The following is a 25,143-nucleotide window of genomic DNA, read 5'->3' on the forward strand; positions in this document are numbered from 1 at the left end:
ACAGATCTGGGACCACCAGACACATTTTTCTCTTAGCCAAACATTGGTAATGAGAGTGGGGTGTGCAGGATTTTGCTCAAGCCCTACATAAACGCACCTGAGTCCACCAATCAGCTGATCATCAAAACCTTGATTAGATGAATCAAGTGTGTTAGTGCTGCGCTGGAACAAAAGCCTGAACAACATGGAGTTCTCCAGTACCAGGGTCGGTGTCCACAGCTCTCTGTGCTTTATCTCTCTGTCCTGGTATTTGGTACAAGGCAGCTGTCTGCGATGTTTGGCGAGGTTCGCTGTTTGTGAACTCACTGGCTGACTGGATCTCAGACTGTGCTTCCATGGAAGTCTTGATGTTGGAGCCAGATTTCCTACCAGAGCTCTGGGCCACTGGGAGAGAGAGACGAGGAGTTCTTGAGTTGTTCTGTTGATGAAGTGGGAAGGTGCTCTTACCTTTTTAGTATTTAATTAGGGCTGAATTCTAACAACAGACTTTCATTTCAGGATTCAACTTTGAGGTCAATGTATTGATTTCAATGAGAGATAGAGTGCTGCATTGCTTAAGTTAGGATTTTTCCCAATGTCTGTCATTGTCCTCTGTGTCGCTAGTCTGTATTGGTAATCATTTGACATTTTACTGACGTCACCAGTCATCATCAAATGCACATTTTCTTCCTGTTTTCAGTGACTCTGAAGGAAGCTGTGAGGAGGCAGAGGTCAGATGTAGGTCAGTACATAATGAGGAGAATGGAGACCAGCTAGCCTGTAGGCCTTGTCTTCTCCATGGAGACTGCATGGACCTGAGCCAGAGGAGTGGGGAGTAGACAATGACAACACTGTTAGGGATTACTGTATGCCAGCTGGGTTGTGATACGCTGTGGGAGTGTGTGTGTGTGTGTGTGTGTGTGTGTGTGTGTGTGTGTGTGTGTGTGTGTGTGTGTGTGTGTGTGTGTGTGTGTGTGTGTGTGTGTGTGTGTGTGTGTGTGTGTGTGTGTGTGTGTGGGAGTTATGATCTGTTCCTTTCTGCAAGCTGTCAGCTATCAAGTTGGATGGGAATGAGGGGGAATGCCGAACCACAGTGCCCAGAGGGTGTGTGTGCACGCGTGCATGTACAGGTGTGTGCCTCCCCGTGTACATTCGTTTGTGCTTTCCTGCTTGTGTGTGTGTGTGTGTGTGTGTGTGTGTGTGTGTGTGTGTGTGTGTGTGTGTGTGTGTGTGTGTGTGTGTGTGTGTGTGTGTGTGTGTGTGTGTGTGTGTGTGTGTGTGAGCATAAACACCCCTCCCAGGTAACCTTCCAGTGCCCCGCCCAAACAACACCAGCAGTGTAATTGTGTGGGCTCTACCTCACCTCAGACACCATTCAGACACCATGCTCATCCTATCACCTCTCTGCTGTCAGGTCTAACAGTGGAGCTGTGCTGGTATTAGGAGCATGGAGACAAAGCAGCATCCATGTGTACTACCCACACAGAGAGGTTCCACTGTGACCACCACCCGCTCCTGCCACACCATTACGACGGGATCCTGGAGCGTGTGTGTGTGTGTGTGTGTGTGTGTGTGTGTGTGTGTGTGTGTGTGTGTGTGTGTGTGTGTGTGTGTGTGTGTGTGTGTGTGTGTGTGTGTGCGTGCGTGTGTGTGTGTGTGCGTGCGTGTGTGTGTGTGTTGTCCCTCTGAGGAGGATAATTGCTCTTTGAATGCCCTATTTTCTCAGAACCATCCCTCTCCTCTCCAGAACCATCCCTCTCCTCTCCAGCCCTTATGACAGCCATTGTTCTGCAGCCATACATGTCCCACCAGGTGTGTGATGTATAGACGACAGCTCCGTGATTTAACAAGACAGGTCTGGCTTTTAACGAGAGACGAGAACTTTAGAAACTTCAACAGCCGGGACGATATATAGAACCCTGGAGACTAACTGACCCAGAGGGGCCCTGTCTGTCTGCCTATCTAGCCCAGCGACAGTGCCTCAGACTGGGGTGCGAGCCGCCAGGTGGCTTGGGGGCCTGTGGGTGTGACAAATGGGACACCTGAGCCAGACTGTAACACCGGCAGCGTGGTGGGTCCCCCCCTAATCAGCCAGTGGGATGCTCCAACTGCCTGACTTCCAGCGTCGGGTTTCGGATTCTGGGGGAAGCGACGAATGTGGGAGACGTGACCCGAAGGGTGGGAGGGAGGAGTGTTTATGTTCAACTGCACCAACACACAAACACTTTAACTATAATGCATACTGTATGTATACACACAGAATCAGCTGACATTTGGACATACATGCAGATACATGATCACATGATCACATGATCACATGATCACAGTCCGTAGAATTGTACTTGGTGAATAAAGTGATTTTGATTCTGACACACACACACACACAAATGGAGGAATACACACCTGGAGGCACACACACACACCCTTCTATCCCCTTCAACACCACACCATAAACTCAACACTCATGAGCCCCATAACTGTATGTGTGAAGTTACTAGGGGGATAATCACAGACTCACTCCTAGAGCTGTAGTTACTAGGGGGATAATCACAGACTCACTCCTAGAGCTGTAGTTACTAGGGGGATAATCACAGACTCAGTCCTAGAGCTGTAGTTACTAGGGGGATAATCACAGACTCACTCCTAGAGCTGTAGTTACTGGTGGGACAATCACAGACTCAGTCCTAGAGCTGTAGTTACTAGGGGGACAATCACAGACTCAGTCCTAGAGCTGTAGTTACTATGGGGACAATCACAGACTCAGTCCTAGAGCTGTAGTTACTATGGGGACAATCACAGACTCAGTCCTAGAGCTGTAGTTACTGGTGGGACAATCACAGACTCAGTCCTAGAGCTGTAGTTACTATGGGGACAATCACAGACTCAGTCCTAGAGCTGTAGTTACTATGGGGACAATCACAGACTCAGTCCTAGAGCTGTAGTTACTATGGGGACAATCACAGACTCAGTCCTAGAGCTGTAGTTACTATGGGGACAATCACAGACTCAGTCCTAGAGCTGTAGTTACTATGGGGATAATCACAGACTCAGTCCTAGAGCTGTAGTTACTGGTGGGACAATCACAGACTCAGTCCTAGAGCTGTAGTTACTATGGGGACAATCACAGACTCAGTCCTAGAGCTGTAGTTACTATGGGGACAATCACAGACTCAGTCCTAGAGCTGTAGTTACTATGGGGATAATCACAGACTCAGTCCTAGAGCTGTAGTTACTATGGGGACAATCACAGACTCAGTCCTAGAGCTGGATTATAGATCCTAGATCCTGACTAGTCCCAGACTAGTTTACAGACTGGGGCCTCCTGAGCAGATGGCCGACACATAGGAATGTCCTGAAATCAGATCATATGATATGCTATGGGCTAGGGTTGGTGATGACCGTCCAATAAACAGAGAATATATGGAGAGGATGGAGAGAAAACACCAGCTGTTCAAGTCTTATGACACTCTGGACTCTGTTCAGAACCTTTGTGCGACCTCTTAAAACTCCCCCCTTCAATAACAGGTTGGAGGAAGTGAAGAATTACAGGATTATTAGTCACAACCTACACCACCAACGTCCCACATCAAACAAGACCAGGAAGTAAATTAAAGCCAGTGAATCAACACTTCCTCTAAATTTGTATTCGACAGATTTAATAAAGTCCAAGCTGGCCTACAGATCGTAAACTGCGGCTTTAAATCTGGCCTACACTGCAGTCTCTAAATGTGTCATCAACAGTTAAATGTGGGTCCGGAGGAGACGGGGTTCTGAATTATAGACGTTGCTTAGTGACATCGCTAGTCTGTTGACGTGGCAAATCGATCAGTTACACAGTGATAATTGAGCATCTAATACCTTTGCATATTTAATTATATTTCTCTCTCTCTCTCTTGCTCTCCCTCTTTGGTTATATTTATGGATCTCTGGAGCTGCAGGGGGCCCGAGGACTGAAGCCTACCTGTGTGGACACACTGAGGCCCCCGACAGGGGTAGCCACCTCCGTCTCTCACCTCTGCTGACTATTCAGCTCAGGGAGAGAGAGAGAGAGAGAGAGAGAGAGAGAGAGAGAGAGAGAGAGAGAGAGAGAGAGAGACAGAGAGAGAGAGAGAGAGAGAGAGAGAGAGAGACAGTGATTTACGTAAACTGTGTCAACAGTGGCCTTCCTCTCAGTGCCAAAGCAAACTCTATTTGCACTTGTTTCTACCGTTAATCGCTCATCTAAACAAGCTTGGGGGTTAGAACTGGAGAGAGAAGGGGAGAGGGGGGAGGAGGGGGAGGTGGAAAGGTGAGGAGGCAATAAAGGGGAGAGCAGTGGTGGGACTGGGTTGGCCAAAATAAATTCATGAATGCTCTCTTTCACTGGCTGGCATCTTTGAAGTGAGCTATAATTGCAGCGCTCTTGTCCAGTCGTTGGAGCCTGCGGTGGTCCAGGCCCTGGTTGTACGCAGTGATGTCTGGCTTCAATGTTGGGGAAACGTTATAACTTTAAGCGAATCGGGTGCAGAAGCCGAACCAGATACTGTAGCACAGAATGATCCAGGTATCAACACTGAACATACAGAAACACCATATATGGCTAGTATCAAGTATCAATGTAATTCAAACATTAGCAGAGTGACGGGAGGAGTTTTACCCAGGTTAGAGGGTGACGGGAGGAGTTTTACCCTGGTTATAGGGTGACGGGAGGAGTTTTACCCTGGTTATAGGGTGACGGGAGGAGTTTTACCCAGGTTAGAGGGTGACGGGAGGAGTTTTACCCAGGTTAGAGGGTGACGGGAGGAGGTTTACCCAGGTTAGAGGGTGACGGGAGGAGGTTTACCCAGGTTAGAGGGTGACGGGACGAGTTTTACCCAGGTTAGAGGGTGACAGGAGGAGTTTTACCCAGGTTAGAGGGTGACGGGAGGAGTTTTACCCAGGTTAGAGGGTGACGGGACGAGTTTTACCCAGGTTATAGGGTGACGGGATGAGTTTTACCCAGGTTAGAGGGTGACGGGAGGAGTTTTACCCTGGTTATAGGGTGACGGGAGGAGTTTTACCCAGGTTAGAGGGTGACGGGAGGAGTTTTACCCTGGTTATAGGGTGACGGGATGATTTTTACATGGTTAGAGGGTGACGGGATGAGTTTTACCCAGGTTAGAGGGTGACGGGAGGAGTTTTACCCAGGTTAGAGGGTGACGGGAGGAGTTTTACCCTGGTTAGAGGGTGACGGGAGGAGTTTTACCCAGGTTAGAGGGTGACGGGAGGGGTTTTACACAGGTTAGAGGGTGACGAGGAGAGTTTTACCCTGGTTATAGGGTGACGGGAGGAGTTTTACCCAGGTTAGAGGGGGACGGGAGGAGTTTTATCCTGGTTAGAGTGTGGCGGTAGGAGTTTTACCCTGGTTAGAGGGTGACGGAGGAGTTTTACCCTGGTTAGAGGGTGACGGGAGCAGTTTTACCCTGGTTAGAGGGTGACGGGAGGAGTTTTACCCTGGTTAGAGGTTGACGGGGAGAGTTTTCCCCTGGTTAGAGGGTGATGGTAGGAGTTTACCCAGATTAGAGGGTGACGGGAGGAGTTTTACCCTGGTTAGAGGGTGACGGGATGAGTTTTACCCAGGTTAGAGGGTGACGGGAGGAGTTTTACCTAGGTTATAGGGTGACGGGAGGAGTTTTACCCAGGTTAGAGGGTTACGGGAGGAGTTTTACCCAGGATAGAGGGTGACTGGAGGAGTTTTTCCCTGGTTAGAGGGTGACGGGACGAGTTGTCCCCTTGTTAGAGGGTGACAGGACGAGTTTTTCCAGGTTAGAGGGTGACAGGAAGAGTTTTACCCAGGTTAGAGGGTGACGGGAGGAGTTTTACCCTGGTTAGAGGGTGACAGGGAGAGTTTTCCTCTGGTTAGAGGGTGATGGTAGGAGTTTACCCAGATTAGAGGGTGACGGGAGGAGTTTTACCCTGGTTAGAGGGTGACGGGATGAGTTTTACCCAGGTTAGAGGGTGACGGGAGGAGTTTTACCCAGGTTATAGGGTGACGGGAGGAGTTTTACCCAGGTTAGAGGGTTACGGGAGGAGTTTTACCCAGGATAGAGGGTGACGGGAGGTCTTTTACCCAGGTTATAGGGTGACGGGAGGAGTTTTACCCAGGTTAGAGGGTGACTGGAGGAGTTTTTCCCTGGTTAGAGGGTGACGGGAGGAGTTTTACCCAGGTTATAGGGTGACGGGAGGAGTTTTACCCAGGTTAGAGGGTTTTGGGAGGAGTTTTACCCAGGTTAGAGGGTGACTGGAGGAGTTTTTCCCTGGTTAGAGGGTGACAGGACGAGTTTTACCCAGGTTAGAGGGTGACGGGACGAGTTTTACCCAGGTTATAGGGTGACGGGATGAGTTTTACCCAGGTTAGAGGGTGACGGGAGGAGTTTTACCCTGGTTATAGGGTGACGGGAGGAGTTTTACCCAGGTTAGAGGGTGACGGGAGGGGTTTTACCCAGGTTAGAGGGTGACGGGAGGAGGTTTACCCAGGTTAGAGGGTGACGGGAGGAGGTTTACCCAGGTTAGAGGGTGACGGGACGAGTTTTACCCAGGTTAGAGGGTGACGGGAGGAGTTTTACCCAGGTTAGAGGGTGACGGGAGGAGTTTTACCCAGGTTAGAGGGTGACGGGACGAGTTTTACCCAGGTTATAGGGTGACGGGATGAGTTTTGCCCAGGTTAGAGGGTGACGGGAGGAGTTTTACCCAGGTTATAGGGTGACGGGAGGAGTTTTACCCAGGTTATAGGGTGACGGGAGGAGTTTTACCCTGGTTATAGGGTGACGGGATGAGTTTTACACGGTTAGAGGGTGACGGGAGGAGTTTTACCCAGGTTAGAGGGTGACGGGAGGAGTTTTACCCAGGTTAGAGGGTGACGGGAGGAGTTTTACCCTGGTTAGAGGGTGACGGGAGGAGTTTTACCCAGGTTAGAGGGTGACGGGAGGGGCTTTACACAGGTTAGAGGGTGACGAGGGGAGTTTTACCCTGGTTATAGGGTGACGGGAGGAGTTTTACCCAGGTTAGAGGGGGACGGGAGGTGTTTTATCCTGGTTAGAGGGTGGCGGGAGGAGTTTTACCCTGGTTAGAGGGTGACGGGAGGAGTTTTACCTAGGTTATAGGGTGACGGGAGGAGTTTTACCCAGGTTAGAGGGTTACGGGAGGAGTTTTACCCAGGATAGAGGGTGACGGGAGGAGTTTTACCCAGGTTAGAGGGTGACTGGAGGAGTTTTTCCCTGGTTAGAGGGTGACAGGACGAGTTTTACCCAGGTTAGAGGGTGACGGGACGAGTTGTCCCCTTGTTAGAGGGTGACAGGACGAGTTTTTCCAGGTTAGAGGGTGACAGGAAGAGTTTTACCCAGGTTAGAGGGTGACGGGAGGAGTTTTACCCTGGTTAGAGGGTGACGATGAGAGTTTTCCTCTGGTTAGAGGGTGATGGTAGGAGTTTACCCAGATTAGAGGGTGACGGGAGGAGTTTTACCCTGGTTAGAGGGTGACGGGATGAGTTTTACCCAGGTTAGAGGGTGACGGGAGGAGTTTTACCCATGTTATAGGGTGACGGGAGGAGTTTTACCCAGGTTAGAGGGTTACGGGAGGAGTTTTACCCAGGATAGAGGGTGACGGGAGGAGTTTTACCCAGGTTATAGGGTGACGGGAGGAGTTTTACCCAGGTTAGAGGGTGACTGGAGGGGTTTTTCCCTGGTTAGAGGGTGACGGGAGGAGTTTTACCCCGGTTATAGGGTGACGGGAGGAGTTTTACCCAGGTTAGAGGGTTTTGGGAGGAGTTTTACCCAGGTTAGAGGGTGACTGGAGGAGTTTTTCCCTGGTTAGAGGGTGACAGGACGAGTTTTACCCAGGTTAGAGGGTGACGGGACGAGTTGTCCCCTTGTTAGAGGGTGACAGGACAAGTTTTTCCAGGTTAGAGGGTGACAGGAAGAGTTTTACCCAGGTTAGAGGGTGACGGGAGGAGTTTTACCCAGGTTAGAGGTTGACACGACGAGTTTTCCCCTGGTTAGAGGGTGACGGGACAAGTTTTCCCCTGGTTAGAGGGTGACGGGAGGAGTTTCACCCAGGTTAGAGGGTCACGGGGAGAGTTTTCCCCTGGTTAGAGGGTGACGGGAGTAGTTTTCCCCTGGTTATAGGGTGACGGGAGGAGTTTTACCCAGGTTAGAGGGTGACTAGAGGAGTTTTCCCCTGGTTAGAGGGTGACAGGACGAGTTTTGGAGTGGAGGGAGGTTGTGGAGGAAGGTTGGGGAGATGGAGGGAGGTTTGGGAGGAGGAGGTTGGAGGGAGATTGGAAGGTGGAGGAAGATTGGGGAGGTAGAGATTGGAAGGTGGAGGGAGTTTGGAGAGTGGAGAAAGGTTGGAGGGTGGAGGGAGTTTGAGGAGATGGAGGTTGTAGGAAGGTTGGAGGGTGGGTGGGTGGAGGTTGGAGGTTTTAGGGTGGAGGGAGGGAGGTTTTGGATGTGTGAGTGGAGGTTGGAGGGAGGTTGGAAGGTGGAGGAGGTTGGAAGGTTGGAAGGTTGGAGAGTGGAGGGAGGTTGGGGAAGTGGGGTGTGTGTGTCTGTGTGTGCTATGCCTACGTGTGAGCATGAGTGTGTTTGTAAGTAAGTGCAATCATGTACATGCATGTGTTTGAGTAGGTGCGGCAACATCAGAGCCAGACGTAGAAGCCGAAGCTGCGGCAGGGAGGAAGTGACAGAGTTACATGTTCAGTGTTTAATACACATCTCCTTGATGTTCTCTTTAGAAAGAAACCCCAGCCAACCTCAGGTTATTAAGGCTATGTCACAAACGGCACCCTATATAGTGCACTACTTTTGACCAGGGCCAATATAGCTCTGGTCAAAAGTAGGGTACTATGTAGGGAAAGGCATGTCATTTGGGAGGCACCTGAGTCCCAATTCTCTGAAGAATACAACACACAATGCACCTTTCAGTTTGGATTTTTTTACACAACTTCCCCCTCCTTGGGTAATAGCTCAGGCTGTGTTGTACTGTTAGTTGTGTTGCAGCACTCTGTGAAAGAGGGGAAAACCCCAACCCCCAAATCTCAAACCCGACATGGTTTTAGCTTCCACTGCACTTACTCTACCTACATGTCACTTTGAACTCGTTCTTCCCTCCTTTAAATGGAAAATAAAATGGAAGTGGAATCAGTGCATGGTGTTGCTGTAGCATGCACACACATGCGTAAGTACACACACACACACACACACACACACACACACACACACACACACACACACACACACACACACACACACACGCACACTCCCTACAGTGCTTGTTGGGGCAGAGTGCCCTGCCTGGCTCAAAGGGGCTTTCTTGTGTTTGATTTTCTCGTGATGAGGACCGACCACTGACAGCTCACCTTGTTTGATGAGGAGCTCTGTGAAAGCTGGTCCTCTGTAAGCAGGTATTTGATTTATTTGATGTATTTCAGGACCTGGGCATCTCTCCAAGGTACACATTCCTTCTCCCCAGGGACATAATGCCCTATCTCTTGTACAGTGGGGTCTGGTCTCTCTTCTGGTCTGGTACAGTGGGGTCTGGTCTCTCTTCTGGTCTGGTACAGTGGGGTCTGGTCTGGTCTCTCTTCTGGTCTGGTACAGTGGGGTCTGGTCTGGTCTCTCTTCTGGTCTGGTCTCCCTTCTGGTCTGGTCTGGTCTCTCGTCTGGCCTGGTCTTGTACAGTCTGGACTGGTCTGGTCTGGTCTGATCTGATCTGTTCTCTAGTCTGATCTGATCTGTTCTCTGATCTGATCTGTCCTCTGGTCTGATCTGATCTGTTCTCTGGTCTCTGGTCTGTTCTCCAGTCTGGTCTCTGGTCTGGTCTCTAGTCTTGTGTCTGGTCTGTTCTCTGGTCTGGTCTGTTCTCTGGTCTGGTCTCTGGTATCTGGTCTGGTATCTGGTCTGTCTCTGGTGTCTGGTCTGTTCTGTTCTCTGGTATCTGGTATGGTCTCTGGTCTAGTCTGGTCTGGTGTCTGTTCTGTTCTCTGGTATCTGGTCTGGTCTCTGGTCTAGTCTGGTCTGGTGTCTGGTCTGTTCTCTGGTCTCTGGTATATGGTCTGGTCTCTGGTCTAGTCTGGTCTGGTCTCTAGTCTTGTGTCTGGTCTGTTCTCTGGTCTGGTCTCTGGTATCTGGTCTGGTATCTGGTTTGTCTCTGGTGTCTGGTCTGTTCTGTTCTCTGGTATCTGGTATGGTCTCTGGTCTAGTCTGGTCTGGTGTCTGTTCTGTTCTCTGGTATCTGGTCTGGTCTCTGGTCTAGTCTGGTCTGGTGTCTGGTCTGATCTCTGGTATCTGGTCTGGTCTCTGGTCTAGTCTGGTCTGGTGTCTGGTCTGTTCTCTGGTCTCTGGTATATGGTCTGGTCTCTGGTCTAGTCTGGTCTGGTGTCTGGTGTCTGGTCTGTTCTCTGGTATCTGGTCTGGTCTTTTCTGTTCTCTGGTCTGGTCTCTGGTCTAGACTGGTCTGGTGTGTGGTCTGTTCTCTGGTATCTGGTCTGGTCTGGTCTGGTCTGGTCTGTTCTCTGGTATCTGGTCTGTTCTCTGGTATCTGGTATCTGGTCTGGTCTCTGGTCTGGTCTCTGGTCTCTCTGGTCTGGTCTGTTCGCTGGTCTCTGGACTATGGTCTGGTCTGGTCTGGTCTCTGGTCTGGTCTCTGGTCTCTGGTCTCTGGTCTCTGGTCTGGTCGGTTACCTGGTCTCTGGTCCCTGGTCTCTGGTCTGGTGTCTGGTCTAGAATGGTCTGATCTTTGGTTCTTTACCGTTCCTTCTCTTCTTTACCGTTCCTTCTTTTCTTTGCCGGTTCTTCTCTTCTCTTCTCTACCAATCCTTCTCTTCTTTACCGGTCCTTCTCTTCTCTACCGGTCCTTCTCTTCTCTACCGGTCCTTCTCTTCTCTACTGGTCCTTCTCTTCTCTACCGGTTCTTCTCTTCTTTACCGGTTCTTCTTTTCTTTACCGGTTCTTCTCTTCTCTTCTCTACCGATCCTTCTCTTCTCTACCGGTCCTTCTCTTCTCTACTGGTCCTTCTCTTCTCTACCGGTCCTTCTCTTCTCTACCGGTTCTTCTCTTCTTTACCGGTTCTTCTTTTCTTTACCGGTTCTTCTCTTCTCTACCAATCCTTCTCTTCTTTACCGGTCCTTCTCTTCTCTACCGGTCCTTCTCTTCTCTACCGGTCCTTCTCTTCTCTACCGGTCCTTCTCTTCTCTACCGGTTCTTCTCTTCTTTACCGATCCTTCTCTTCTTTACCGGTCCTTCTCTTCTCTACCGGTCCTTCTCTTCTCTACCGGTCCTTCTCTTCTCTACCGGTCCTTCTCTTCTCTGCCGGTTCTTCTCTTCTTTACCGGTTCTTCTTTTCTTTACCGGTTCTTCTCTTCTCTTCTCTACCGATCCTTCTCTTCTCTACCGATCCTTCTCTTCTTTACCGGTCCTTCTCTTCTCTACCGGTCCTTCTCTTCTCTACCGGTCCTTCTCTTCTCTACCGGCCCTTCTCTTTTCTTCTCTACCGGCCCTTCTCTTTTCTTCTCTACCGGTCCTTCTCCTTCTCTTCTCTACCGGTCCTTCTCTTCTCTTCTCTACCGGTCTCTTCTTTACAGTAAACGAACACATAGGCTGCTGGTGATCTCTTACATCAACAATTATGTGTTCATGACCACTCAAAAGCATGTGCCAAAGATCCTTAAAGGCACAATCCGTCATTTGTTTGTCAGCCTAAAGGCAGGCCCACCAGTTGGGGGCTCACCCATTGAACAGTTGTAAATATCGCAGATTGCACCTTTAATAAATTCCCCAGTATTTCTTCCTGGCCACACATAACCCCTCATGTCTTTTAGATTGTGTCTATGGTGGACCCTGCCTCTTCTCTCTGGTGATATCTGAAGCAGATTTACTCTCTCTTCTCATGCAAACTCCCGCTGGAGGGGGGTTGACGGGTGGAATCTGCAACCCTCCAGCTGCCAAGACACACAGGCACACACACATACACACGCGCATCCACACTATGGCGCACATGAACAAACACACACACATGCACACACACACACACACACACACACACACACACACACACACACACACACACACACACACACACACACACACACACACACACACACACAGAGAGAGAGAGAGAGTACAGTACACACACCTGTGCTGAGCCCAGACCTCTGTGTGCTCCGGGTCCAAACCCCAGGAGAGGAGGCTGTCTGGGGGGGATCAGAGAGGCCTGGCCCTCTGTCTGCCTTCTGATCCACTACATCCAGGGGCTCAGGTACTGCAGTTTACCCTGCACACTGCTGCTGCCCACATACACACACACACACACACACTCCATGTCCTCTCTGCACCCCACCACTAAACCCTAATACCCTCTGAGCCCTGTGAACACCCCAACCTCAATACCTCCTCTCCCGTCTCTCTGCACCCCACCATTAAACCCTAATACCCTCTGAGCCCTGTGAACACCCCAACCTCAATACCTCCTCTCCCTTCTCTCTGCACCCCACCACTAAACCCTAATACCCTCTGAGCCCTGTGAACACTCCAACCTCAATGCCTCCTCTCCCGTCTCTCTGCACCCCACCCACTTCACGCCTCCTTTGGGATAATCCTGGTATCTGGGGAGTCAGCAGACTGAAGGGGGTGTTGTTGTCTGGAAGGGTAGCATTGGCCGCCCCCCCCCCCCCCCTCCTCCCCACCTTCCCACCACCACCACCGCTCCAGCCTTCCACAAAACAACCCCTTCTCACCCTCTCATCCCTGTCCGGCTGCGGAGAGGAGTCTGAAATTACAGTCAGACAAGCTCCAAATCTCCCTCCATTCTCCACACATGCCAGAGAGAGGGGAGAAAAGAATAACAGGCCTTAACTGTCCGTCCCCGGCCCTGCCTGTCTCTGTCTGCCAAGACCCTACCCAGACAACAGATCATTACTGCTAGTAAAGAGAGAGAGGGAGGGAGGTAAAGGAGGAATAACTCTGGTTGAAGAGCGATAGAGGGCAGTGGGAACAAAGTGTGGGAAAGAAAAGTAGAAATAAAATACAGAATGAAAGAGAAGGAGAAAGAAATGGAGAGAGGAATTTGAGCATAATTACTGTGAATGTAAGAATGTGTGTACTCTGATCCAGTGTTGAGCAGGAGCACTGTACAGAGATATATTTACACCGGTGGCCAGGGCTGGTCTAGGATCAGTTTACCCTTTTTAGGTCATAATCAATAAAAGTGATATGGACAGGTGGGTCGTGATACTGGATCAGCACTCCTACTCTGAGACCCTTTATTTTTGTAGTCAGTGTATGCAATCCCTGCAGGAATTGAACCCATGACCTCAGGATGCTAGTGCCACACTCCTACCATCTGAGCCACACAGGACCACAGGATGAGAGGGAAGTGACAACATGGTGATGAGAATGAGTTGGGCGTAGGGGGGAGAGAGGTCATAGCAGGACACAATGATGCAAGCATGAATATACCACAGATGACACTACATAGATGTTATTCATCACTGCAAAAGTGCCCTCTTCTGCCTAAATCCTGATCTGGGACCCCGTTAGAATATTTAAGAAAGGCATCCTTACTTCCTTAGTTCATTGAGGTAAGCTCAGCTCTATAAGTTATTGGATAGGTTTAGTTCCTTGAGGTAAGCACAGCTCTATAAGTGATTGGATAGGTTTAGTTCCTTGAGGTAAGCACAGCTCTATAAGTGATTGGATAGGTTTAGTTCATTGAGGTAAGCTCAGCTCTATAAGTTATTGGATAGGTTTAGTTCATTGAGGTAAGCTCAGCTCTATAAGTGATTGGATAGGTTTAGTTCCTTGAGGTAAGCTCAGGTCTATAAGTGATTGGATAGGTTTAGTTCATTGAGGTAAGCTCAGCTCTATAAGTGATTGGATAGGTTTAGTTCATTGAGGTAAGCTCAGCTCTATAAGTGATTGGATAGGTTTAGTTCATTGAGGTAAGCTCAGCTCTATAAGTGATTGGATAGGTTTAGTTCATTGAGGTAAGCTCAGCTCTATAAGTGATTGGATAGGTTTAGTTCATTGAGGTAAGCTCAGGTCTATAAGTGATTGGATAGGTTTAGTTCTTTGAGGTAAGCTCAGCTCTATAAGTGATTGGATAGGTTTAGTTCATTGAGGTAAGCTCAGGTCTATAAGTGATTGGATAGGTTTAGTTCCTTGAGGTAAGCTCAGGTCTATAAGTGATTGGATAGGTTTAGTTCCTTGAGGTAAGCTCAGGTCTATAAGTGATTGGATAGGTTTAGTTCCTTGAGGTAAGCACAGCTCTATAAGTGATTGGATAGGTTTAGTTCCTTGAGGTAAGCACAGCTCTATAAGTGATTGGATAGGTTTAGTTCCTTGAGGTAAGCTCAGCTCTATAAGTGATTGGATAGGTTTAGTTCCTTGAGGTAAGCACAGCTCTATAAGTGATTGGATAGGTTCAGTTCCTTGAGGTAAGCACAGCTCTATAAGTGATTGGATAGGTGTGAGGAAGGTTACCACCCTATTACTTTTACCAATTCAAACAATTCATATCTGTGTTAACTTCAACACGGTACTGTAGGACGGAAGGATGCATTTCTGAAGTATTAGAACAGGGCCAAGGACAAGCTTTCCCCACCATGTGCCTCCCAAATGGCACCCTATTCCCTATGTAGTGCACTACTTTTGATCAGGGCCCATATATGGCTCTGGACAAAAGTAATCCACTATGTAGGGAATAGGGTGCCATTTGGGAAACATCCCAACTCTCAGGAAAACAACATCGTAACCAAACCAGCCTGGCAGCATCGCCATCTACGTTCAGGACCATTCTCTATCCACAACACAGGGTTCACACACCTGGCATCACGCTATACCCTCCATAGCCCTCTCACTAGACCATGCAACAGCCACACTTAGTCTTTTCTAGTCGGATGCATCGCTTATGGTGCTCCATAGCAGTTCTGTCATGGCCCAAGCAGCTCTTGGAGAGAGGGGGAGGACGGAGATTGGGAGGAAGGGATAGAGAGACAGAGAGAGATCAATGAGAGAGAGCAGGGTGAAATAGAAAGAGAGAGAAAGAGGAGGGAAGAGAAAGGAAGAGAGGTAGAGAAAGAGAGAGAGGGAGAGAGAGAGAGCACGGTGAGGAGAGTAAAGGCCCTAACAGAGAGTCTGCCTGGACCCTGTGCGTGAGTCAACAGATGTGTTCTTTAGATGCTATCTCATCGTCTGTAAACAAACTTGACTCAGAACAGGCTGTGGCCGAGCCTCCGGTACACAGAACATTGTGATTCCTCTCCTAGATTCTAAACAGTTTTAACCCCCCACCTGGCTTACATCACTCGCTCCCTCTCTCTCTCTCTGTCTCTCTCTCTCTCTCTCTCTCTCTCTCTCTCTCTCTCTCTCATAGTATCTCTCTCTCTCTGTCTCTCTCTCACTCATAGTATCTCTCTCTCTGTCTCCCTCTCTCTCTCTCTCACTCATAGTATCTCTCTCTCTGTGTCCCTCTCTCTCTCTCTCTCTCTCACACACTCATAGTATCTCTCTCTCTGTCTCCCTCTCTCTCTCTCTCTCACACTCACAGTATCTCTCTCACACTCACAGTATCTCTCTGTCTCCCTCTCTCTCACACTCACACTCACAGTATCTCTCTCACACTCACAGTATCTCTCTCACACTCACAGTATCTCCCTCTGTCTCCCTCTCTCTCACACTCACAGTATCTCTCACACTCACAGTATCTCTCTCACACTCACAGTATCTCTCTCACACTCACAGTATCTCTCTCTCTCTCTCTCTCTCTCTCTCTCTCTCTCAAACTCACTGTATCTCTTGCTCTGTCTCCCTCTCTCGCACACTCACAGTATCTCTCTCTCTCTGTCTCTCTTTCTCTGTCTCCCTCTCTCTCACACTCACAGTATCTCTCTCTCTGTCTCTCTCTCTCGCACACTCACAGTATCTCTCTCTCTCTGTCTCTCTTTCTCTTTCTCTGTCTCCCTCTCTCTCACACTCACAGTATCTCTCTCTCTCTCTCTGTCTCTCTCTCTCTCACACTCACAGTATCTCTCTCTCTCTCTCTCTCTCTCTCTCTCCCTTTCTCTCTGTCTCTCTCTCTGTCTCTCTCTGTCTCTCTCTCTCTCTGTCTCTACATCTCTCACACACATTCACTAGCTTTTTCTCTCCCCCTCTCTCTATTTCTCTCTCTCTCTCTACACTTGTCTCCATTACCCCTTAATCTGTACAGTAATTAGACATCTTGTCTTTGCATTATCATTTTCATATTATCATCTATGTCTCTCACTGCTTGTCTCTTTATGATGACCAGAAACCAACTGGCACCACATCACACACACTCCCCTATCATATCCCTCTCTTCTCTTCATCCCTCTCTTCCCTCTTCCCTCTCCACCTCCTTCCCCCCTCTCCATCTCTCCCTACATCTCCTTGGCAAAAGACCAGCCCTGCCTCAGCTCATCCGTACCCAAACCATACTTTCCAAATACAAAATGTTATTTGGAAAGTATCACATATATTTCTATGTAAATATACATATAAATATACATACTGTATGTATACATTTAAATACACATGAATACAGTATGCATATACAATTACATACATAATATAAACCATATGATATAAATGATATAAACCATATGGTGTGTAAACATCGTTTCCCCTTCCACTTGGAATGCTAACCTACACTTTTCAAAAAAAGGGTGATATCTAGAATTAAAATTGTTCTTCAGCTGTCCTCATATGACAACCCTTTTTGGTTCAAAGTAGAACCCTTTTAGGTTCCATGTAGGACCCTTTCCACAGAGGGATCTACATGAAACCCAAAAGGGTTCTACGTGAAACCAAAAATAGTTATCCTATGGGGACAACCCAAGAACCCTTGTGGAACCCTTTTTTCTAAGAGTGTAGAACACTGACTTCTAGACTGCTCACGCTATAAGGTTCTGCTGAGACAGGTAGATGTTATTCCAGGTTACCTATGTTTGTGATCATAGTGCGGGAAGTTGGTACAGAATGCCATTCAACTGTTAGCTACTGTCATGCTCCACACATCTACAGTCATTTTACACTATGAGATCTGGGTCCGGAATACCATGGGGGTAAATGGCCAAACCAACCCAAAACTGGGTTGTGTTTATATTAGGGTGTGTATTTTAAAACGCTTTGCAACTGATAACAAAAATGTGTGTTTTTTATTGGTAGCCCCTTTCTTTTTCAGTCCGTTTTCTTCCGTTTGGTGCCTAATGAACACGGCCCTGGTTGCCTGATGCTAAAAGCTTGTGTTTCTTGGACAGGTTCCGTTTGAAGGGGTCCATATGTAACAGTGATTGATTACACTCCCTGCAAGACATTTCTCGCTTATTACGTTTTAAGTTTACTGTAATCATCCATTTCTTTGGAAGTCAGATTCCCCCAAACACATTCTTCCCCCAACACCTTTCTCCTGTTACTCCATTGTTACAGTACACGTCGTTCCATGGGAGTCTGCATGCAATGTTTACTGTCTATGTGGCTCAGTTGTGGCTAGGTTCGAACGACAACAATTCCTCAGCTTCCCATCTGAGACGAATCAACTACTGAACTCAGCACTAAAATGTCCTCTGCAGTCATTATTGTGAAGTGATTTACGTCGATGTCTCTTTCCCCAATGAAGAAAAGGTGTCTGCATGTGTTTCTGAGCAGCGTTGCTGACTAACTACTTGGGGAGGATTAGAACATATTAGACCATTTTGCAACATAAAGACATTCCTATGTGTGGTGCGTGTGTGTGTGTCGTATTGTACAGTTTAGAGGAGTCAAAAAGTCCACAGTCAGCAGGGTCATATAGCAGGACTCAGCTCTTTCCATTTCCCTCACCTCTCCATCAAACTGGGAATCATGATATGAAAGACACAAGAGGGGGAGACACAAATACCATTTTCACATTACTGAGTTGAGCCAAGCTGCACTGAGCTGGCCTGTTTACACATCCACCACACAGATGGAGGATCTTCATTTGAGCCAGTTTGCTACAGCAGAAAGAAAAATCATGCATCAACAGGAAATGTGAATTATTTTGTGGATAATAATTAATGGACATTTTTATAGATGTTGCTACATTTTTTGTTAGTGAAAATCAAGTCTGAAATTTCTAAGTAGAAATGACAAACTTTAGAAGCCTTTTAAACCTCAAATAAACTCTCAAGTTTGCATTTCCCATTTCCTCTGCAGGAAAATTCTCAGCAAGACAAGAGTGATCAGTTGAAGATCCTATATCTGTAATTGCTGTACCATCCTGGAAAGGACCATGTGAAAGGAACATGTTGGAGCCAGCACCGTATGGTTTGATAATGTGAAAGGAACATGTTGGAGCCAGCACCGTATGGTTTGATAATGTGAAAGGAACATGTTGGAGCCAGCACCGTATGGTTTGATAATGTGAAAGGAACATGTTGGAGCCAGCACCGTATGGTTTGATAATGTGAAAGGAACATGTTGGAGCCAGCACCGTATGGTTTGATAATGTGAAAGGAACATGTTGGAGCCAGCACCGCATGGTTTGATAATGTGAAAGGAACATGTTGGAGCCAGCACCGTATGGTTTGATAATGTGAAAGGAACATGTTGGAGCCAGCACCGTATGGTTTGATAATGTGAAAGGAACATGTTGGAGCCAGCACCGTATGGTTTGATAATGTGAAAGGAACATGTTGGAGCCAGCACCGTATGGTTTGATAATGTGAAAGGAACATGTTGGAGCCAGCACCGTATGGTTTGATAATGTGAAAGGAACATGTTGGAGCCAGCACCGTATGGTTTGATAATGTGAAAGGAACATGTTGGAGCCAGCACCGTATGGTTTGATAATGTGAAAGGAACATGTTGGAGCCAACACCATATGGTTTGATAATGTGAAAGGAACATGTTGGAGCCAGCACCGTATGGTTTGATAATGTGAAAGGAACATGTTGGAGCCAGCACCGTATGGTTTGATAATGTGAAAGGAACATGTTGGAGCCAGCACCGTATGGTTTGATAATGTGAAAGGAACATGTTGGAGCCAGCACCGTATGGTTTGATAATGTGAAAGGAACATGTTGGAGCCAGCACCGTATGGTTTGATAATGTGAAAGGAACATGTTGGAGCCAGCACCGTATGGTTTGATAATGTGAAAGGAACATGTTGGAGCCAGCACCGTATGGTTTGATAATGTGAAAGGAACATGTTGGAGCCAGCACCGTATGGTTTGATAATGTGAAAGGAACATGTTGGAGCCAGCACCGTATGGTTTGATAATGTGAAAGGAACATGTTGGAGCCAGCACCGTATGGTTTGATAATGTGAAAGGAACATGTTAGAGCCAGCACCGCATGGTTTGATAATGTGAAAGGAACATGTTGGAGCCAACACCGTATGGTTTGATAATGTGAAAGGAACATGTTGGAGCCAGCACTGTATGGTTTGATAATGTGAAAGGAACATGTTGGAGCCAGCACCGTATGGTTTGATAATGTGAAAGGGCTAACAGACATGGAGACAGGGGAGAATATTGTGGCTATTTATTATCTTGTTATCCAGTTAATGAGGAAAATATTCTGCAATTGGCTGGTGGGAGACAAATGTTGCTGTGTGTTTGTGGGATGTTAGGTAAATTAGCATTAGATTACAGAGTGTACTGAGCACTATATTTAGAACTTGTGTTGCCAGCAGCTTAGACAGGCATAGATGTGTACAGTACTGCTGTACACATCTAGGAGAGGGAGAGGGAGTGGGAGAGGGAGAGGGAGAGGGAGAGGGAGTGGGAGAGGGAGAGGGAGAGGGAGAGGGAGAGGGAGAGGGAGAGGGAGAGGGAGAGGGAGAGGGAGAGGGAGATGGAGAGGGTGTGGGAGTGGGAGAGGGAGAGGGTGTGGGAGTGGGAGAGGGAGAGGAGGAAATGAAGAGAAAGAGAAAGGGGGATCATGGACGTTGTGAACTGGTAATAAAAAACCTCCTCTGTGTTTTGACATCAGAAGAATAATGGAATGTTTTCACAGAGAACCACAAGATCATATGAAGCCTCTTCCCAGACATAAATACAACCAACGTACTTATAACTTTCTCATGATGATGGTAGTGTTGTATCAACAGAAAACTGTCTGACCCCTCAGAGGCAGTTCAGGCTAACTGTTGGGATGTACACTGGGTGTACAAAACATTATGAACTGACCAGCTGAAGACTTACCAGGGGAATCTAGGTGAAAGCTATGACCCCTTACTGTCACTTCAATCAGTGTAGATAAAGGGGAGGAAAGGTTAAGGAAGGATTTTAAAGCCTTGAAACAATTGAGACTTGGTTGTATGTGTGTGTGTGCCATTCAGAGGGTGAATGGGCAAGGCAAAATATTTCAATTCCTTTGAATGGGGTATAGTAGTAGGTGCCAGGGGCACCGATTTGAGTGTGTCAAGAACTCCAACGCTGCTGTGTTTTTCACACTCAACAGTTTCCCGTGTATATCAAGAATGGTCCACCACCGAAAGGACATCCAGCAAACTTGATCAAATCAAATCAAATGTATTTATATAGCCCTTCGTACATCAACTGATATCTCAAAGTGCTGTACAGAAACCCAGCCTAAAACCCCAAACAGCAAGCAATGCAGGTGTAGAAGCACGGTGGCTAGGAAAAGCTCCCTAGAAAGGCCAAAATCTAGGAAGAAACCTAGAGAGGAACCAGGCTATGAGGGGTGGCCAGTCCTCTTCTGGCTGTGCCGGGTGGAGATTATAACAGAACATGGCCAATGTTCAAATGTTCATAAATGACCAGCATGGTCGAATAATAATAAGGCAGAACAGTTGAAACTGGAGCAGCAGCACGGCCAGGTGGACTGGGGACAGCAAGGAGTCATCATGCCAGGTAGTCCTGAGGCATGGTCCTAGGGCTCAGGTCCTCCTAGAGAGAGAAAGAAAGAGAGAAAGAGAGAATTAGAGATAGCATACTTAAATTCACACAGGACACCGGATAGCACAGGAGAAGTACTCCAGATATAACAAACTGACCCTAGCCCCCCGACACATAAACTACTGTAGCATAAATACTGGAGGCTGAGACAGGAGGGGTCAGGAGACACTGTGGCCCCATCCGATGATACCCCCGGACAGGGCCAAACAGGAAGGCTATAACCCCACCCACTTTGCCAAAGCACAGCCCCCACACCACTAGAGGGATATCTTCAACCACCAACTTACCATCCTGAGACAAGGCCGAGTATAGCCCACAAAGATCTACGCCACGACACAACCCAAGGGGGGGTGCCAACCCAGACAGGAAGATCACATCAGTGACTCAACCCACGCAAGTGACGCACCCCTCCTAGGGACGGTATGAAGAGCCCTAGTAAGCCAGTGACTCAGCCCCTGTAATAGGGTTAGAGGAAGAGAATCCCAGTGGAAAGAGGGGAACCGACCAGGCAGAGACAGCAAGGGTAGTTTGTTGCTCCAGAGCCTTTCCGTTCACCTTCACACTCCTGGGCCAGACTACACTCAATCATATGACCGACTGAAGAGATGAGTCTTCAGTAAAGACTTAAAGGTTGAGACCGAGTTTGCGTCTCTCACATGGGTAGGCAAACCATTCCATAAAAATGGATCTCTATAGGAGAAAGCCCTGCCTCCAGCTGTTTGCTTAGAAATTCTAGGTACAATTAGGAGGCCTGCGTCTTGTACGTGTAGGTATGTACGGCAGGACCAAATCAGAGAGATAGGTAGGAGCAAGCCCATGTAATGCTTTGTAGGTTGATACAACTGTGGGGAGCATTGGAGTCAACATGGGCCAGCATCCCTGTGGAACCTTAGAGAGTACAATGCCCCTGAATTAACTGAGGATGTTCTGAGGGCAAAAGGGGGTGCAACTCAGTATTTGGAAGATGTTTCTAATGTTTTGTGCACTCAGTGTGTTTTTGGAAAGAGGGAGTTTTGATCATTCATCGTCTCAAATAAGTTGTCAATAAAAACTCTCCCTCCATTGACTACAAAATGAACCCCCTTTTTTAAAACCCTTTAAACTATTAACACAAATAAAATAAGTGCTCTAACTAGGACACATATGTAAAGGAGGTTTTCTGTGCTGTGGCCAAAGGACCTCAGCCTACAGACAGACAGACATACAGACAGACAAACAGACTGCTATCTGTTTGAGGAAGTACTGTCTACATCATTTGGATGAGTAACCAGAGGGTGGAGCGAGAGAAGGGGGAGGTCTGCAGAGAGCATTTTATGTTTGCTGGATAGCAAAAACACATAGATGTAACGATTCTCATCCTCGTCTGATGAGGAATATGACGGATCGGACCAAAATGCAGCGTGGTACGTGTCCATGTTAACTTTATTAATCTGAACACAAAATAACAAAGGTGGAACACCGAAACAGTCCTATCAGGTGACAAAACACAAAACAACTACCCACAAACACAGGTGGGAACAGGCTACCTAAGTATGGTTCTCAATCAGAGACAACAATAGACAGCTGCCTCTGATTGTGAATCATACCAGGCCGAACACATAGAAATACAATACATAGAACGAAAACATAGAATGCCCACCCCAACTCACGCCCTGACCAAACCAAAATAGAGACATAAAAAAGGAACTAAGGTCAGGACGTGACATTAGAACCATCCACATCCTCACAATGTGTGTGCTGTCTATGAGTGTTAATGCAGGTCTGTCTCCCTGCATCCCTCCCCTAGACAGAAGAACTAGGCCTGTCTCCCTGCATCTCTCCCCTAGACAGAAGAATCAGGCCTGTCTCCCTGCATCTCTCCCCTAGACAGAAGAATCAGGCCTGTCTCACTGCCTCGCCCCTAGACAGAAGAATCAGGCCTGTCTCCCTGCATCTCTCCCCTAGACAGAAGAATCAGGCCTGTCTCCCTGCCTCGCCCCTAGACAGAAGAATCAGGCCTGTCTCCCTGCCTCTCCCCTAGAGAGAAGAATCCGGCCTGTCTCCCTGCCTCTCCCCTAGAGAGAAGAATCCGGCCTGTCTCCCTGCCTCTCCCCTAGAGAGAAGAATCCGGCCTGTCTCCCTGCCTCTCCCCTAGAGAGAAGAATCCGGCCTGTCTCTTAGAAGCCTGACACTGGTCACTGCACCAGAGAGAAGGACCACCATTCTGGTGATGGTTTTAGCACCCAGCTTGACCCTCATATCAAGTGAAATCAGACACCGGCACCTAACAGCTTTGTTACTTGACCTGCTGATAAGTCAGTGCTTCTTTTCCCCACAATAAGGCTGATCTCAGAACTGCTGATAACTCCAAGAAGAGTCTAATCTACTGCAGACAGTGTTAATCTGTTCGTTTAGTGTGCTATCTCTTCATCTTGGTCTGATAGCTGTGTAGTCCTGGACACCTCTACCATCTCCCAGATCACGGGTTGCTGTGGTGCTGTTTTTGTTGTGTTTTTGTCTGTTTTTGTTGATGTTTCTCTTGTGTTTTTGTCTGAGAGATGGACCAGGTACTGTCTTGTTTGTGCTATCTGAGTAAGGGGTGACAGTGTGGATAGTAAGGACTGAATAAGTGGTGATAGTGAGAACTGAATAAGGGGTGATAGTAAGGACTGAATAAGGGGTGATAGTAAGGACTGAATAAGGGGTGATAGTAAGGACTGAATAAGGGGTGATAGTAAGGACTGAATATGGGGTGATAGTAAGGGCTGAATAAGGGGTGATAGTAAGGACTGAATAAGGGGTGATAGTAAGGACTGAATAAGAGGGGATAGTAAGGACTGAATAAGGGGTGATAGTAAGGACTGACTAAGGGGTGATAGTAAGGACTGACTAAGGGGTGATAGTAAGGACTGACTAAGGGGTGATAGTAAGGACTGAATAAGAGGGGATAGTAAGGACTGAATAAGGGGTGATAGTAAGGACTGAATAAGGGGTGATAGTAAGGGCTGAATAAGGGGTGATAGTAAGGACTGACTAAGGGGTGATAGTAAGGGCTGAATAAGGGGTGATAGTAAGGACTGAATAAGGGGTGATAGTAAGGACTGAATAAGGGGTGATAGTAAGGACTGAATAAGGGGTGATAGTAAGGACTGAATAAGGGGTGATAGTAAGGGCTGAATAAGGGGTGATAGTAAGGACTGAATAAGGGGTGATAGTAAGGACTGACTAAGGGGTGATAGTAAGGGCTGAATAAGGGGTGATAGTAAGGACTGAATAAGGGGTGATAGTGAGGACTGAATAAGGGGTGATAGTAAGGACTGAATAAGGGGTGATAGTAAGGACTGAATAAGGGGTGATAGTAAGGACTGAATAAGGGGTGATAGTGAGGACTGAATAAGGGGTGATAGTAAGGACTGAATAAGGGGTGATAGTAAGGACTGAATAAGGGGTGATAGTAAGGACTGACTAAGGGGTGATAGTAAGGACTGAATAAGGGGTGATAGTAAGGGCTGAATAAGGGGTGATAGTAAGGGCTGAATAAGGGGTGATAGTAAGGACTGACTAAGGGGTGATAGTAAGGACTGAATAAGGGGTGATAGTAAGGGCTGAATAAGGGGTGATAGTAAGGACTGACTAAGGGGTGATAGTAAGGGCTGAATAAGAGGGGATAGTAAGGACTGACTAAGGGGTGATAGTAAGGACTGAATAAGGGGTGATAGTAAGGGCTGAATAAGGGGTGATAGTAAGGGCTGAATAAGGGGTGATAGTAAGGGCTGAATAAGGGGTGATAGTAAGGACTGACTAAGGGGTGATAGTAAGGACTGAATAAGGGGTGATAGTAAGGACTGAATAAGGGGTGATAGTAAGGCCTGACTAAGGGGTGATAGTAAGGGCTGAATAATCCAAAAACACTAAAGTGTATCCTGACTATGATCTTTCCTTTGACCCCAGGTCGCCTCCACACTGCTAATAAACTTCTCCCCCTCTTTCTTTCCCAATATATCGCTCTCACCCCTCTGTGTGTTTTGATAGTGCCCCCCCACCCCTACCCCTCTCCCAAAATAGGAAGTCCATGTAGGAAAATGGGGCTTGTGTGTCAGTCCACTTAAAAGTGAGGAAATGAAGAAAGAAAATGAAGAAAGTAGCAGCGGGAACACAGAGTAACAGAATTAGCAGTGGAGGATACAGAGGCCAGTGAGGTTTCTGGCTGAGGTCCATGTTGATAACCATTCACACACACACACACTTCTGGAATCACTGTGATGTTTCAAAGC

This window comes from Oncorhynchus kisutch, unplaced genomic scaffold (genome assembly GCF_002021735.2).
Source record: "Oncorhynchus kisutch isolate 150728-3 unplaced genomic scaffold, Okis_V2 Okis06b-Okis10b_hom, whole genome shotgun sequence".
Classification (NCBI taxonomy): domain Eukaryota; kingdom Metazoa; phylum Chordata; class Actinopteri; order Salmoniformes; family Salmonidae; genus Oncorhynchus; species Oncorhynchus kisutch.